This window comes from Aythya ferina, assembly GCF_964211825.1.
Source record: "Aythya ferina genome assembly, chromosome: 3".
Classification (NCBI taxonomy): Eukaryota; Metazoa; Chordata; class Aves; order Anseriformes; family Anatidae; genus Aythya; species Aythya ferina.
The window spans coordinates 8,161,307-8,179,735 of NC_140298.1; the positions used below are offsets into that span (position 1 = coordinate 8,161,307).

General features: G+C 40.1%; 1 long non-coding RNA gene across 1 annotated transcript in view; it reads right to left on the minus strand.

The window, feature by feature from the left end:
• The window catches only part of LOC311433557, a 61,117-nt gene extending 53,690 nt beyond the window's left edge, over nt 1-7,427 (minus strand). The window contains exons 1-2 of the long non-coding RNA XR_014690819.1: nt 7,338-7,427; nt 6,085-6,167 (exon numbers count right to left, since the gene is read on the minus strand). This is a non-coding gene — a long non-coding RNA (uncharacterized lncRNA). The remainder of the gene's footprint in view (nt 1-6,084; nt 6,168-7,337) is intronic.
• Nucleotides 7,428-18,429: the final 11,002 nt, after the last annotated feature.

The window sequence follows — 18,429 nt, forward strand, 5'->3', positions numbered from 1 at the left end:
AATGCTATTATTATCTCAACCCTCGAGCCCCACGTTGGGCGCCAAAAAGGACTGTGGTGGTTTTACTCAGGTGGGCAGCCGAGCTCCACCACAACCGCTCTCTCACTCCCCCTCTCCTCAAAGAGGAAGGGGGAGAAAATACAACACAGAGAACTCGAGGTTTGAGATAAGAAAGGTTTAATTAAAGGGAAAGGGAATGGGAGGAAAAAAAAACAGAGACAAAAGAAGCAATCAGTCCGCGCGGAAGCACAGAGAGAGGAAAAAATTATTCTCTACTTCCCATCAGCGAGCGGTGTTCGGCCACGTCCTGGGAAGCAGGGCCCCAAACGCGTAGTGGTTGTTCAGGAGGAACAGCCCCCTCCCCCACGAGAGTCCCCCCTTTTATTGCTGAGTGTGACATCAGGTGTTATGGAATATCCCTTTGGTTGGTTTAGGTCAGCTGCCCCAGCAATGTCCCCTCCCCATCACTTGCCCACCCCCAGCCTGCTGGCTCTTGGGGGCTTGGAAGGAGTCCTGATGCTGTGCCAGCACTATGCAGCAATAGACACAACACTGGAGTGATATCAGTGCTGTTCCAGCTACGAGTGCAGAGTACAGCACTGTGTAGGCTGCTGTAGGGAAAAGGTGACTCCAGCTCAGACAGACCCAACACAATATGCCGTAGAAAACAGGCTGAACTGTCCTCCTTAGGTAGGGGTCTCCCCCCAACAATACTGGGAACCTGCTTTGGTATCTTTACATTAAAAGAGAAGCTGAAAATTGGCCTTCAAAGAGATAATAGTATTTTCCTATGCTTTAGGATATTACTTTAGAGATCACAAAACTTTAAGACACTGTAATCTTAACAGGAACAATGGTGCTGGTGAAACAAGCCTTATAAATACCTTTCAGCATCATCTAAATCAAATGAAATGCACATAGCTGTGGCCTTAATTGCAGATTGAAAGCTGTTAGACAAATGCACAAATTTTACCTATGAAGTGATCTCTGTATAGATAGAACTCACATTTAAAGATTTTTGCAACCAATCTCTTAAGGTATCTTGAAAGCTTCAGATATCACAAGTCTGGGCTTGTGTGCTTGGAGATAGATAGCTCATCAGGACAGAATGCAAAAGAGAGTTCAGAAAATAATCAGTGACCTAGAAAACATGAGGTACAGAACTGGATTTGATGAATCTCAAGGGGGAAGAAAAAAAAGGAGAACACAGCAATATTCTTCAAGTATTTAATGAACACCTGCCAATAGAAGGAGACCAGACTGGTGGATGAGAGAAGGAAGAAGCTTGAGTCATAGCAGAAAATATTTGAAGGAGATTTTTGAAAGATTTCCAGCATTAAGGGCAGTAAACCCCTGTTAGCTCCTCGGATGCCACTTTCCTTTCCAAGGTTCAAGATACACATTCCTCCTATCAACTCATTCAGAAACACATTCTTCCTCTTTGTTCCACTATTCATACACTACAGGGGTACATCAATCCTTTGCTACATTATTTTTTACTGAAAGCACCTGCATTAGTGTGACAGATGTAATCACAGGGACAGTTAAAAAAATGCAAACCTTTACGTCCGGTTACTATTCTGAAAAACTTCTTTTCCACAGACATCAAGCAGCACTCTCAAACCAAGTCTCAGTAAGCAGTGTACTATACACAGAAGCCTTTTCAAAGATCGCCTGGAGGTTCTCATCATTTTCTTTAATTCAAGTGAAGATTAGATGAGGTGCAACACAAACAAACAAACTAGCAACCAACTCTCTTAGGTCCATCTCAAGCCTTCAAAGGCTAGTTGACAGCATGCCCTGCATATACATCCCTCTCTGGAAGCTTAAGATATTGCTTGTAGTTTATGTTTTCTATACATCTGCTTGCACCATGCTCAAGTGCTTGCAAAGAGCAGTACACAAAACCCAAGTACCTATATAACCACATCCAGTTGTTCCAATATCCAGCTGAGCACATGAAAATGCTACACAAGCGTGCAGCAGTAGGTACCCAAGACTGTAAATATGAGGACATGGAAATGAACTTCAGCTTTGGAAAGGTGGAACTACTTTGCTTAATAACGCACAAATTGCACAAGGGATTCTCCCTTACATCAGGTTGTCAGATTTTTCTTTACCACCCCAACCACATTGAGTACCTCCAAAAGGAAGAAGGCTTGTCAGTGAGTGCTTATACTTGTCTATTCCAGCTTTCTATGAGGGTGTAAATTCAAGCAGAAATTCAAACAAAATTAATCTGTTTGCTGAAAAAAAAAAAAAAAAAATCAAAGAAATTGGGAACAGGAAAAACCAGATGCTGACACAGGATCACAGCTTTTCAAGGCTAGCTTTCTGTCCACAGCTATTCGATTACTTTCCCTCTCTCCCCCCTCCAAAAAAAAAAAAAAACAAAAAACAAACAAACAAACAAAAAAAAAAAACAAAAAAAAAAAACATGGACATGGCAAGGAGCTGATTAAAAACAAGCTGCAAGTTTACAGCAAGTTATCTGTATAAAGATATAACAGGAGGAAAACTAGAGTCAAACTTTTTTTTCCTGCTAGGTATGGAGGCTGGAGGGCAGTATTCAGCAATCCTATCCAATCACCAAGACACAAAACTTCAAACCAGTTAACATCTGTGTAAAATGGTCACCTAATGAACTCAGAAACTATCTAGAGGCTTTGTGCATAGACCTGAAATCAGCTGTTATGAGAAGAGGAATAGTATTCCACTTTAGCATAAATAAAACATAGATCTGGATTTCTGCTGAATTCTTTGTTCACGCTCCTGTGCAATGATTGTTCCCAAGTACTTTTCTGTTTCCCCAGGAGGTGCAAAAAAGTAGCTTAGCTAAGCCTAATAGCACAGCTTATTTTATAAAAGGATTGTCTCTCTCTCTCAGCTGGAATACTTTATCTCTGGTCTACAAGGAACGAGGGGAGCAGCACTTTAGGGAAATTCTGAGGACAGGTCTGCAACTGCACAGAACGTACAGAGTGCTGATATATCGACTAAAACCCAGACGTAGAGGATGGATGTTTGGTCCTGAGTTCAATACCAGCCTTAGCAGTTTGCTAACGTGCAGCCAGATGGCATATTCCAGACAGCTGCAGACGAGTGGGCGCAGAACAGATTGAAACCTGGGTTAGTGTGGAGCTGATCTCATGTAAACAACACCTTCTGAAAGGTAGGGGAAAACTCTTTCAGATTGAGCTTTTGTAGCTATCAGGGTCACAAAACAGCCCACAAGGGGTATTAAATGACAGAACACATCTGCCACTGTGTAATACATGGACACTTCCTCCCCTCCCAGAGCCCTACATCCCTCTTTAAAGAGCAAGAAGAATACCCCTGCAGACTTCTTGGCCTCTTTGGCCAGGAAATATTATACATGTGATCTGCATCTAATTACATATGTCTGTAAGGCTCCAATTTTAGTAGTACCCCCATGAACAGGTAAAATAATAATTAACACTTTTGCCAAAGCAGATTTCTGGTTTATTTACACAAGCGCTACAGTTCCAAAAAAATCTCGATGCCTGCTCTCTGTCAGAGTGCTGTATTTGGAAATCACGAGTGGGAGTTTAAAATAGGTTCGGCACACAGCTCACACTGTTCCCATCCCTGACATCCATATGTGGTTTGGACAATCTGGAGCTTTCTGTGAAAGGCCCCGCTCTGTGTATTTTTGCAAAATGGAGTTCTATATTTGCTGCTATTAGGCTCTGCGAGTTGCAGCACTTTAAGATGTCACTAACTTGATAAACAATGAGGTTTATTAAACTGTCTGGTGGCTAAATAGACACATGCAGGATCAAATGTTTGCCACACAAGCAATCAAACAAATTGATGAACATCAAGAAAGTGATTATAGAACTATAACTGTTCTATTATTAACCAGCAATCTGCATATCTTCCCCCAATTAATGTCTAGAAAGAAGATGTGAGTTAGTGGAAACCTAATTACTGGCATAACACTTTGTTGATGAGAAGCATGGTAACAGTCACTGCTTCTACTTCATTTACACAAGGCCCATAATAATAAGCCAAAAGATGTCAGTCAGCCACTGCTTTCCTGACAGAAGTTTCTGCTGTAGCAATAGCTTCTCGTGCAAATGCACTCCTCTACCCACGTCACTCAGCTCAGTAATTGCCTTGCCACTCACATAAAGAAAACAATTTCCGGCTCTGATGGGATTTTGTCGGCAATGTGAAACTGCTACTGCAGTCGCAGCAGCTAGGTGTTAGATGGGTTACTTTGGTGGATCATAACACGAAACTAATCTTTAAGGAAGCAGGTAGAAAGAAGAGAGACTTACAGGTTGGTAGGTGCTAGGAAAATGGTGCTGTCCAAGTGATTAACACAATGAAAGTGTTAGGCGATGTGAAACTGAGACAAGAAGAAAGTGGAAGCAAACAGAATGAAGTTGCTATTCTACCATCAAAATCATCTCCTAGTTCAGCACGTCTGCCAGAAACTCCTCTAAAATCATACACACTTATTTTACGTGCCACAGGCAGCTGACCAGCAGTCCATAATTTCAGCTTGCAGGCTTTGTATTTGGGCCTCCCTGTGAGCCATGCACTTAGCACCACCCTTTCTTCATCCCCAGGCTGAAGCTGCAAGATGCAAAGAGTTTTCCTTTCGGTGTGTGACACGCAGCATTTTTCTCACTTCACAACCTCATTCCCAGAATGAGAGCAGCCAGTATGAGACATTTGATTCCGTTTCTTATCTCAGGTCAACCCAGAGTCCTGTGTCAGGTTTTGGTGTGACACCTGAGGACCCCTCCCAAGCTCCCCACGTACTCTTGTTTCTCTGCATAGCCTCAACATGACTTAGTAGAAGGAAATGTGCTAGGAAAGGGATTGCTAGTTCTAGGATGGCAAACAACAGCTAACCTTGTCTGCTTCCTGCCTGCAGCAATAGAAACCAGATTTTATCCCCCCTCCCCTATCCTTACATCCCAGGTGGATTTATATCGAACAGGCAGAAGAAAGGTATTTCTCTCTCATGATAATGAAAAACTTAATCAGAAATACGGTTTCTGTGTAGCAAGGTGAGCACAGGGCAAATTGAAAGACTCCTTTTTCATGGGTTACAGAAAAGTGCATATAGAATGTGATCCCATTTCAAGGTTCTTTTGGATTGAGGGCCGTAGCAGAAAGAGGGGACTGAGACAAAAAATAAAAGGAAAAATAGTAACCATCCCACAGTATCAGAAACTGTAGTCTTACAGCTTGAGTCCTACTTGCAGACTTAACGGACAGTTTGAAACAACCAAGCTGTCCATGAATAACAGAGCAGCTATACTTCTATGTTTACAAAGGGGCCAGTGCATGAGCAAAATATTATGGTAATTCATACAAATTATTATAGTTTACAGATTTTGCTACTAGAAAAATAAAGGTCCAGATTACTAGAGTCCAAAATTTGAGGATGCCAGAAACAGCAACACCGAGGATCTGCCAGAGTTACAGAAGGTTTAACGCGCAGGCACCCACACTCCAACAGTGAATCTGTTATAACATCCAACAGGCAAAAAGCACTAAACAATACAATCTATTTCAGTTGCTTCCAATAAAGTTTTGGGTTCATTTAATATCTATTGCTTTAATGTTCCATACTGCTATCCCAAGATTTTTTGACAGCACTGAAATTAACTGTCTTCAATATGCTTTCTATTTCTGAGCCTACTCCTGAGAGACATGAATTATGAAGGTCTTAAATGCACCAAGCTTCTCATCTTTTCATAGCATCATCTATATCTTAACTATGGCACACACCTTTAGCAAGTAAAAGAATCTTAAGTTATTGGCAAAGAAACAAAAACTTTCCTTTGAGCTCAAGTTGTTAAATTGCAGCGTATTTCATTGCAATACCGTTAAGATATTTTCAAAACCGCTCTTGCATTTCAGATGTAAAGAAGTCTACTTGCTTCTAAGTGACACTAAACCTGATCTTTTGAGTGATTACAATCCTTTTTCATACAGAACAATTCAGATGCACACAAACCATAGATTCAGGGAAATCTCTTAGCGCCAGCTGAAGCCTACTGGCTCCTTTAGTCCCAAAGAAAGCATGGTAAATATTCTTACCTTCAGAAAAGCCACGACAACTCACAACCTTCAGAAGTTTCCAAAAGCTCCAAAAACAATCAAGCTTTAAGCTCTTGCTAATTCTAAAACAACAGAAAGAAGCAATGTTTACTTGTTTTGTTTGTTTGTTTGCCCCCAAACAACACCAAATAAACTTTAAATAAATAAAACCATGGAAGTGATACTATTATATTTTTGATCTTGGAGAGAAGGGGGAAAGGGGGCTGGGGGGCAGGAAATTGCTTCTTGGCAGGTAGCCTGGTTTTGTATTGATTACTTCTTGTTCTTCACATATGGTGAAAGGTTAATGCTGACTACACATGGAATAAAAAGCGAGACGCACAAAGGATATATCCAGAAGAGCCCATGCTTAGTGTTATTGTAAATAAGATCACTAGCAGTACCCCATAGGTGATTTGCGTCGTATTTCTGGTAGGGCATATTTATTTAGTATAACACACATCAAAAGTGAAAAACAAGCCAAAATATAATAAACTTAAAACACAACCTAGACAAAAGCATTTTACAGAATACAAGGAATTGTAAAGACAGAATTTAAAGTGTAATCACAAATTTAGGACAGTTTCCTTCACACACTTCTTTCTTCAAAGTTTTCAGTCCCTCTTACACCCTATTCTCTTTCTCCCTAAGTCTTCCCAGCTTTGTATTCTTTTCCTAACATTTATTTTTTCCTTCCAATAAAAAGCTACTTTCCTGTTTTCTCATTTGGAGGGGGGAGGGGGGAAAGAAGAAAACATTTCTGTAGAATCACTATGTGGACCAATAAAAGGCTGCTACATATTTTAAAGAGGAAATAACACTTTTAGCACATGACATAACAGAATTAAGCATACACATCACTTCTGATAGAAGCATAAGAGGTTTCCAGGCATATCTTCCAAGGTGTAGGGATTTGTCTGGTATCTGTTTGTTCTGGATGAGCTTGCAGAGAGTTACAAGACAGCCACACCTAATAAGCAGCATCAGCATGAGGTTTAGTACAACATACCTCATACCACTTCTGATTTCACTTCATGCACTCTTTACTGTACTTATACCTTTGAAATGCACAAAACAGAGCAAGATCTACTCAAGTAAATAACATATCTGGAACAAATTTGCAAAACACACACCCAAACCCTTCGTGCTTCTATCTGAAAAAAACAAACTGTGGAGTCGGCTTGAGAAGAAAATGACAACATTTTCATTTGTAGCACAGAAAGACATCAAGAAATAAAACCAACAAAGATTACCTCAGGGACTCTAGCCCACACCTCCCTGTTTCACCTTTGCCTCCTTTTCCAAACTCAGTTAATCTCTCCTGTTGCTCTTTCCTGTTTTTGAGGTCCCTATCTGCTACCCACCTGTGTCTCCAGAGCAGCTTGGCTAATTTGGCTCTGATAGCTATTAGTCGCCAGGCAACACCCAGCACTAGCTCTTACACGTCTCTCTATTTACTCATTTATCCCTTTCCTTTTTCTTTAGGAAGATCAGAAAGTCTGTATGCTACAGACATGAACAGAAGGAAGCACCTCAAATAAGAGTAGAGAGCACATCTCTCACACTTAATTTATATCACATTTATGAATATTCATAAGAGGAACACAGCAAAGAAGGAGAGCAGTATTTTGGAGAGAAGAAACAAATGCAGCTGCTGATTAGCTTTGTAAAGGCATGCATGAAAACTGTCACAGCTTTAGCTGATTGGAAAAAACTGTTTCATGTATCCCAAAAGCCATTCTTAAAGCGTTGTAATAAAAACCCTGGGATATCTCTGTTTGGCAGAACAAACCCTAAAATGACTAACATGTTGCAAAATGCCTTCCATGGTCACTGTAAAAGCGTCATGAGGACAAAAGACATAAGTGTTGCACAAGTAGACCTGTGGGATTAGAAAAACAAACATGAAGAAATCTAAATGCAATTCAGCTGACCTTCTAACAAGAACAGGAAAGGCTCAGCACTCCAGTGAACCTATCCACAAAGCAGAGCTGTCATACTTGGTGTTAAAGATACCTCATTATTGCTTATGTTATGCGTAACAGCTACGCCAAGACTGCGGGAGGGAAAGAGACCCTAAATAAGTAAAGAAATAGAGGGGTCCTTGAGAGAGGGCTTTGAAGCTTTGTTTGCATTCAATAGAATCAAGGAACCCCTTGAGTATGAAGGTTAATGGAAACCCCAGGACGATAGTCTACTCAGAAAGCCCATCCTATGGAGGGGGAGTTCTGCTGAATTGGCCCCTTGACTTTTATAGCTGAGGAAAAAAAACATAAGTGACAGCTCAAACAAGAGGTTGTTGTTAGAGTCACTGTAGGTTTCTTAAATCTTTGGGCTTGTTTTCTTTTCTGCATGTGTAACTGCTTCCAAGCTTGTAATCAAGAGCTTAATTCTTTGTTGCTATACAATCAATTTGCTTTCTTAAGTTTGCTTTCATATTTGAACTTGCCTGGTGTTGCATGACCTGGTAGTAGCTCCAGCAAGCTGAGATATGTTGTTTCTCCAGAAGACAGCAATATCCTAGAAAATAAGATCCCACAAAGAGCCTATAGAATATCCCATCAAGAAGACTGGGTGCTCTGTAGACTGGTATTATCGAGATACAAAACCCAGGGAAAAGAAGAAAAAAAAAAAAAAAAGTATTTTCTGACATGTTATTCAGTGACCTGCAAGCAAGGGATGAGATGATTTGCAGCATGAAGGATTATCAGATCTTGACATAAACAGAACCTACAATCAGCCATTTGTAACCTTAATAAGAAAATGTGACTTCAATCCAGCAACCCAAACAGGATTTCAAAGAATATTTGCATACTACCTAATCTCTGCCTCTTAAGGCTGTATTGGCAGTGCTTTATGTGTTGGTTTAAAGAGCTGCATGATTATTAGCAGCTGTACCTGATTATGTGCCAATTAATACCGGAGCTCCCACAGGGTTAATATGAAGGTTTTCCTTCCTTCTACTGTTCATTTTTATCTGACTTTGAGAAAAATCTATTAATCACCCTATGCATGTTCTCTCTGTGCTAATACAGTCATTTATTATGGTTATTAAGCTGCTATAAATCCCAGGGGACTTTGACAGATCTTACAATTTTAGATAGGGGATTTATAAGAAACATTTGGCAAATCATTTGTAGGAACTAAAAGTCCTGTCTCCAAACCACGTGCCATTGGAAGTATCAGGCTTACCAATTTTGTCTCATTCTCCAGTGCACTACTCAGAATATCCATCTGTTTTGCTGGTTTCCTGTAATGGTGCCCATCCTGATGGACACCAGTAAATACAGAGGAACATAAAGGTACAGACTGGGAACCAAACCCAAAGACCAGAGGGAGGTCTTTAAAGATGGATCAGTTCAGGAGGCCTGGGACTGTCCCCAGGTCACAAGGGGTGACCATGGTTGAGGTGCCCAGCAATGAAAGTGGTTCTGTATGCTTGTAGTCCTACATAGGACTTTGACAAGGAAATTGGAAACTATCTTTCCCAACTTCTCAGCTGCCATACAATTCCTTTGGTTCCTTATTACTTTATTTTATGTCCTTAAGTTGTCATAGAAGCTACACCCCTTGGGAGGGCAGGGCAACCTGGCATGAGAACCAGGTAGCCACTGTGGAGATTCACTCTAGTAATGCATTCAGGCAACACCTCCACACCCTAGCAGGTCTATGCTCCTGACTGTGCTTAGAGCAAAACAAAGCAAAACCTTTTGGCTGTGATTTTCAAAAGCTCCTAAAAAAGGCTTGTGATCGTGAGTTGTCATAGCTTAGGTCAGGTCTGCTGCTTTTGAAAACTCTCCTCCTTGGTCTTAATATAATTTGTGTATTAGTGTATAAACATTGTGGGAATCAATGCTCTCTTTCTCAGTGACTGCATGATACAAAGAGAAATATCAACTAAAATAACCACTGATTTAAAAGTATAAACTATTTATTCTCAGCCATCTGGCCTGTGATATGAACTTCTCTGCATCTAAAAGCATTTCATAGCTTTCTCCATTTCCTCACTATGTTTGGGTGACTTTGATGGCCTTTCTTTGCAAAGCTCTTTTACCTGGGCAGCAATCTGTTGCTCACATAAGGCATCAGTCTCCTGCAAGATGACCTTATACTATAGATAGTATAATTTATCATTCTTACTGATTACAGCACTATTTTATGAAACAGGATGGAAAGTTTTGTTGGCCTTTGAGGCCAATTTGCTACAGTGAGGTAATTTTCATTTTTTTGCCACATTTATAACTTATCACTGATGTGATGACCCCTGAGTCAGTTTTACAAAGTCATTGAGAAATTAAGTGAGCAAAAGGGACAGCTGTGGTGTTTTTTTTTTTTTTTTTTTTTTTTTTCCTTGATATTCTATTATTATTATTTTAATATTCCTTGTGTCACCTGAGTTCTGAAACCTGGCTCAGACTTGATTAGTTTCAGGCTGTCATCTCCTCTTGAGCCATCTGGCTGAGCCTAGCAAGACAGGACTGAAGGAAGTTGTTGGCCTTCCCTTCCACATAGTGGAGTTGTGAACATGGGCAACTACAAATCACCCGAGTCAAACTTTTGGTACTGCTGTAGTCATCAGAAAGTTCCTTGTTGATTTTGGTAGAGCAACAATTTCTCTCTGGGCCAAGCAATTCCAACTGCCACTGTCTGCAAATTCCTGCAAAAAGGCAGAGTACAGAATACATCCATCAGGATGTAATATGCAGCCTGCAGGAGGGTCCCTAGATGAGGCAGTTTTGAAGCATTTCCTTCATTATTTTGCAGTTTTATGTTCTTGCTTGCTATATCTGTGTAAGCATCACTAAAGATTCAATATGAGTAATATATAGAATAATTAAAGAGAGAATGGAAGAAATTAATTCCATATATAATAACTTTTTCTGACTGCTGTCCCACTCTGTTTACATTAAGAACTCGAGGCTTTTGGTTGCCATCACAAGGCAGAAGGAAAATACCTTACATAAAACATGTCTGGTCATTTTGTAAGGAAATTAAAGTTATGGGATTTGGTTTCACCATTAATATAAAGCTCCCCTTCAACTCTTGAAGCATAAATGAGCTTATTTTGTCGTTTCCTGAAGATCAGCCATATTGTCTGCAGCACACGTACAGAATGTATTTTCAGTTAATCCCTTGGATATTAATCTGTCTTGTGGAAGAAGCCATGTTTCAGAAACCAAGCACAGAAACACAAGGATTGAACCTAATGCAGTCATAAAATGTTTTAACTTGTGTTTTTCCTTGTTCATCCTTGGCCAGCTGTTTCCAAATGTGGCATTAGGCAGTGAAGCATAGAAAACACCCAGACTACACAATTAAAAAATGATAGTCTCTTTCTCTACAAATGAATATATTAGTGTTGTTAATAATCACCTGATATTAATGCAAAGCTGTACAGTCACCTGCCACAAACAATGGCTGTGTATAACTCCATCAGTTATTATATTACAAGGACGCCTGAAGCCTTATGCTGACTATAAGGAAGCAAGCATTTGATTTAATGCATTTAACTGAGTATAATATATATATAAATCATACCTTTAATTTAATATATGCATGTTCTTCACTGTAGCAATTACCTACCCGTCCACAAAGAACAGTCTGGGCTTCAGGGTATCAGATGGTTTATTCAGGATTATTCTTATGGATGATAGCACTTCATGGTCTCCAAAACAGGCTTGTTCATTACATTGCTTTCTGCTAACAGGATTTCTGCAAGATGCCCCTTTCAACTGTTTTGCGTGCGTGTGTCTCTGAACCATGAAAAATACCAGTAAACTGACACAAGACTGATTTCAGCATCACAGGTAAAGCAAATGTGCAAAAAGTGTATTTTGTTCTGACACAGTCCTTTAATCAAGGAAAACATTTGCTCAACCGTAAATGAATGGATGGGAACTGAGGGGAAAAAAGACCCATTCAGAATTATTAACCTGATTTTCGGCTTGATTTCTAACACAAAGTGAAAATAAATAGTCATCACCTCATATAAATCCATGGACTCAGTTATTCTCACTTAAGTAGGGCTACAGAAGTTTATACTAGCTGAAAATTATGCCAGTTATATTTATCTGAATCTGTAGCCTTCCAGGAATCTGTTCCAGATTTCTGAATAAGAATTCCCTGATATGCTGAGGGCATCCAAACGCTCCAGTTGGATCATCCACAGCAATTAGCAAACAGAACCTTTATAAGAATAGACCAAATCCTATTCTCAGCTCACTGTGTTGATAACACGAGATGTCTGAAATTTTGAGCTACAGTGCAAAGTTTAGAAACTTAAGATTCTAATGGAATGATTTTTTTCCCCCTCTCTCTGATTTCAGGCTCAAAACCTTATGAAGTAAGACATTTGACTCCTTACTCTGTCATTGTCATGTAAGTTCTATGTTTCTTCAGCTAGTCTGCCAGACCAGCTGGTTTCCAGGGGCTATACCTATACTGATGGTTTATCTTTATTGTGCAATATAGTGAGAAGATAAGGGATTGGGTCACAACTGCATCAGAAACATTTGTTAAGCATATTTGCAACCAGTCTTGTTGCCAGTGGCTTTTTCCTGTGCAGCTGTACAGAACTCATAAAAGTGTTCTTAACTAAACAAATAAAATGGGTCAATATTTATCCTACTGGTTATTTTTATTCTAAAATAATCAATAATGTATTTACCTGGCAACGCATTTCCACAAACATTTTCTAACCAGCCAACAGAAGAACAGTGTTGAAAGGTTTGCTTTCTCCGTTACAGCTGTAACTAATGATTTGTTTATTCTCAAAAATATATAGAAAGGTTTGGCCCTATTTAGCTAGTAAGGTTGTAAAAGATTGGTCTTTTTGAAATTGTGTCTGGAAGTTGAAATGGCTCAGGAGAGTTCCACTCAAACACACTTATATTAGAAAAGAAATTCTTGAAAGTTTTGATCTTTCAGAAACATCTAGGTTTCATTCAGGAAGTCAGATAAAAATATTTTGCCTCTCATTAAGTAAATTGGTATTGCAATATTTTGTTTGAGTGACATAACCTAAGCATTAGTATGTTTATAGTGCTAACTGGCAAAGCACCTCAACCTGCACAGAGGAACTGCAATAATTCAGTGATGTACAGATCACTGACAACATAAATGAGCATAAAAAGTTTCACTGTGATTCTGCAGATGGAAATTTTCATTTGAAAGATATAAGATAACTTCATTTCACGTTAAAGCACTTTTTTTTAACTTTTTTTTTTTTTTTTAAACAGTTGTCATGTTTTAGTGGGGATTTATTTTCAAATGCAATCATCTTCCATGCTAAAAGAACTTTCCTTTTTTAAAAAAAGAAGGGAGTTCTAGTATATGAATCTGTTTCTTATGTTTAAATTAGTTTAATTTATTGGTTTATAAGGTAAATGGACTTGACTGTGTTCAATATGTATTCACCCTGCTTTAAGGAACTTAATGGTACAAAGTGCAACATTTTGTTGCATTGCTAGAGATTAAAAAAGAAGCCTGTCCATTGCATTACCTGGCAAGAGTCTATTTCCAGACAACGCTGTATTCTGCAGAAGTACATGCTTAACATCCCAGTATTTATTTACATTTCATAAAGGATACGTGACCAGAGAGGAGAACATTGTCCTTATTACTTTGTCCTTACTGATATGAGAGGGGTTGTTCATTCAGCTCTTTGAAATTTTCTACTGATAGAATATCCTGCTAATAAAAATGACACAGTTAAACTCCATACTTAAGAAATCCATGAAGATTTTATTGCGCATCTCAGCATTATAAACACACAGAGAAGGCAGAACAGAAGGAACAACAGCGATGTTGTTCCACACTAAACACATCAGTTAAAGAAGATGCTGTCACCTGGGATTTCTTAGTCATAAGGCACTAGGAAAGGCACTAGCACAGAAAAATGGCAGAACCTACTGCTTTGGTGGGTCAGGATATGAACCAAAATGATCGGTGAATGCTCCAGAGAGGACAAGGCTACCTGGAGGAAGGCAGCGGCCGCCATTTCATGTCAGGCTGGCACACCCCTTGTGCTGAGGCATCCTCGTACCACCCAAAACGGCGGCGCTCCCCTTCCTTCCCTCAGCCATCCCCATTTGCACGCATCATCTCTGTTACCCCAAGGCTCATGGCAGGGGCAAAGCATCCTCAGAGGGCAGGTGAAATCCATTCCCAAATAGCACGGGGGAGAAGCCATGGCACCTATGAGGGGCCACCACTCGGAGGAAAGACAGCCGGCTCGCTTCTCAGTGCTGAGGAGGCTGCAGCTCCACAACATTCTCCCTAGCATTTATCTTAATTCCTTCCTAACCATTCCTCATTTTTATCCCTTTACTTTCAACTCCAACCCTCAGGCCATTTTGAAGGGTTGGGCAGTAGACTGGTGTCTGTGGTCAGGGGTGCCAGGAGCTCGTGGCATAGGCTGTCTGGCACAGGGCACCCCAGGGTGCCCCAGCAGTGCTCTGACAAACTGGCTTCATGCACATGGTCTTGGATCAGGGGCTTGAAAAGTTAAATCAACATAATAAAAACAAACAAAAACACAAATACAAACTGTATTCCTAGCAGTTGTATCTTTCAGTTAGACTGCATTTGAATCCTCTTGTAGGTGTACCAATTCAGAAGGAAAGCTGGTATTGTTTTACCTCATTTCACTCTGCTTCACCTCCTGAGTTACAGCCACCTGAATTCAGAATTAATGTCTGTATGAAAAATTATAATTTCACTTACTTTATAAGCCAGTAAGGTTTCCTGTGTGCCCCTGTGCAGACAAACATTCAACTGTCAAGTAGTAGGCTGTTTGTTTTTTTAAAATTTAAATACCACCTCAACATTTCATTTCCATCCTTCTTGGTATGTCTTTGCCTATTAGTCTTTTATTAGCTTTCCTGCACTGATTTTGAGCCATCCAGGGCAGCACGCTAAGCACTCTAAAATGAATTTACCTTTTCCCACTGTAGTATTGCTGTTACCGGCAACAGCCTCATCATTTACTCTGCACTAAAAGACAGGAGAGGTTCAGCCCCTGGGTAAGCTTTCTGGCTCCTCACTCTAATAACTAGTGCCACTAACACAATAAAATTTTATATCATTTTTATTGGATCCCTCCTAGAGACTTATAGGAGGAGTACTGGCTTGCAGAGCAGATGTGTGAAGCTGCAGACAGAATTGCATCTGTTTCCTTTTTGCCACAAATTGTTCTGCGTTGTCCCCTGTTGACTAGGAAATTTAACATACTGTCACTGTACATCGCATTTGTAATAAAATCATTGTTGAACATAAACACATTATCCCTTTCTACCTTTTTTTTTTTTTTTTTTTTTTTAATAAAAAACTGAGTTTATTTCGTCTGCATCTCCCTCCTTCTCATCCCCCAAAATAGACTTTTCTTCTGGCCCTGATATTCCCTGGAGCTAGGCCAGCTCCAGAAGTTTGATGCTGCCTTTCACAGCAGTCCTGAGAGTGAAAAGGAGTACAGGGGAAGTGGAGAAATGTATGTAACAATCTGCCACTTCCCACTAAATCAAAAAATACGTGGCACTATGTTTCTTGATATATATATATATATATATATATTTTTTTTTAAACCCATCAACTGTTGCCTTCTAACACAAGAAGAAATAAGCCATAGTCCAGATCCAGGTAAGGAATTATAACGAAAAGCTCCATTTCCCAGCTGCAGAAAGTTGCCAGCAGCTTTTAATTTACAAGCCAGGGTGAAGCCCTGCTTTTGCTACAGTCACAGGTGCTCTGCATCCTTGTACTGCTCTGGGCCACTGTGGCTGCTCTAGTTTTTGGCTTGCTGGATAAACTAGCTCCTGGTTGCTGATGAACCCAGAAGACAAAGGAGTCCAATACCACATTGGCAAGCAAAGATGAGCTTATTTTGCTCATTTTCCAAACTGAGCGAAGACAAAGGAGATGCATTTGTGCAGATCCTCCAAGGAAATACTGTGGCGTCTTGAACACCTGTGACACGTGGACCCTAATCCAAGAGGAGACATCTTAGTGCTGTGCTAGGAGAGTCATTTGGCTCCTGCATCCATCCTGAGAGCTTCAAGATAGCTTGGGGCTGTGGCTGCACTTTGCTCACAACAAAACTGTCACCTTCCACCATCCTCACAGCGAGGCACTGACGAGCCACTGAAATATTTGGGTACAGTGCCAAGTTGGGAACACAGCCGACATACACAGCAATGAGGGGAAGCCAATGGGATTATGAGTGAAAATCACATCCATAGTAAAAGTGACAGGGGTGTCACAAGCCCTTTAAGGGGCTCTGTCTTATTTGCATTTTCTTATGCTACTCAGAAAACTTAATGAAGTTTAGCTTCTGTCATTAAGATAAACCAGCTCTGGGGTGGTGCTGTCAGCCATACTAATTAAAAGTCAGCCTCCAAGTGCTTAAAGCTTGTCTACACTTGAAAATTCAGTTTGAGGTAGTGCATAAATTCAAAATGCAATTGTTATTCTAACTAAATCTGTAAATCAATATATTTTAGAATAAGAGTGTCTTTGAACTTAGATCATATGAAAACAGATGGAGCAGTTGCTTCATTCTCCTCTCCCAAAATAAAAGATCTCTGTATGGGAAACAATTCAGGGGTGCCCATTGCTAAGCATCCTTATGCACAGACAAGTCTTCAGACAGCTGCAGGACAGCAGCCTTCCTTTCTGTATGCTTCCCTTTGCACAGTGCTTCACCAGCTGAGCTGAAGCTGCAAGCAACAGCTGATACATTTCTACACAGTACTAAACTAAATTGATATAGATTACAGTGATTAAATTTTTAAGGACCTGTAGTGTTTCTGCAAGGCTTCTGTTAGAGTACAAAGCCCAAATAAGAAAACTTAAAGCTGGAATAAAACGCTTCTAAGAAATATAAAGTACTTTTTAAAATATTTCATAAGCAAGCAAATTTAGAATAGAGCTAGAAGACCGTGAACATGTGATATCATCTTTATGTGCATTGTAGGAGTACAGTTATCAACCAGTTTAAAAACAGCTAGAAAATACTAGGGAATATAAAAAAAAAAAAAAAGTCACCATAGAGAATGGCTTTGTAGTTAGATTCCAAGAACCCACAATATCCAAGTACTTTGGAAATGTCAGAGTACCTAAAAAGCACAAAAACTTCTGCATCTTCCCCCCTTTCATATCCTGCTCTCCCAGCTACATGTTTCAGACAATGCTTTTGAGATGCTTGCTAGCAGAATAGAAATAGCTAAAATCATCATTGCTGGGGAAACATATTTAAGACAAGGGCTAGAGAAGACATGGAGCAAAGCAATGTAACACGCACAACTTGACTCTAATTTGGATGATGTGCACAGGGCCAAAAGATGCTGTTTGAAAGGGAAAGCTGTTCCCACTCAAAGGAAAGTGAGTGAGGAAAAATAAATGGCATTTCAGGTGCTTTGGTCCAATTTACACTTCAGAGGCTTGATGGAGCGTATCTCTGGGTTGGCTCTTTGGTTTCTGGCATCTCCAGCCAGGAAAGCCAGTGAGATTGGGAGTTTTATTTGGCATCTGAAGTGAAGAATTAATACCTGTGTGAGAGAAAGGAACATAGCACATACCTCATCCATTATTACCACAGATTTTGGAGAACGTTGTAGGAAGACAGTAAATGGAGAGTCACCTCTAACAAGAAACGTTCTTCATTCAAAAAGATGATTGGCAGTCCTTGCAGGGCTGTCTGATCATGTCTTTGAATAGGGAAACAAAAACCAAAAAAAAAAACCAGCATTTTTCCTCTTATGTGTGGTAGAGGAAAGTACGACTGCAGCACAGATGAAATTGACTTTCCTTGCTGTTGAATGCAAAACAGTTTAATCATCATCTAATCTCCACCAAATCCCAACCTGATTTCCTAACTGCCCACCTCCTACTTCTGAAGGGAGTCCTCTGGCATTTGTTAGAGGTCTGCAGTGGGTTCCTCCCAAGCAGTCAGCTGATGGCTCAAATGCTGCCACCGTCCTAGTACACAGATGGAAACTTCTGCTCTGGAGAGGACTCTAGTAACACAGAGCTTCCCTCCACTCAGTTATTATGGGGGAAGAGTTCCCCAAGAAATAAAGGGAAATACACATTATTAGTTAAAAAATGCAGCTGCAAAGGGTTCCCAAAATTATTTGGTGCAGAGTAGGAACCCCACGTACTATTACCCAGAGGCAAATATCCAACAGGACTCCTATACATGTGTGTGTTTACGCATGTACAAATGTGTGCAAACATACACACAAAACAGGACTCCACAGCTGCCTTCCAACCAAACCCGAAGGAAAATTCAGCGTGCAATTGGCAGCGGTCATCCAGCTGAGATGAGGTGTTCCTCCTGCTGATATCCAA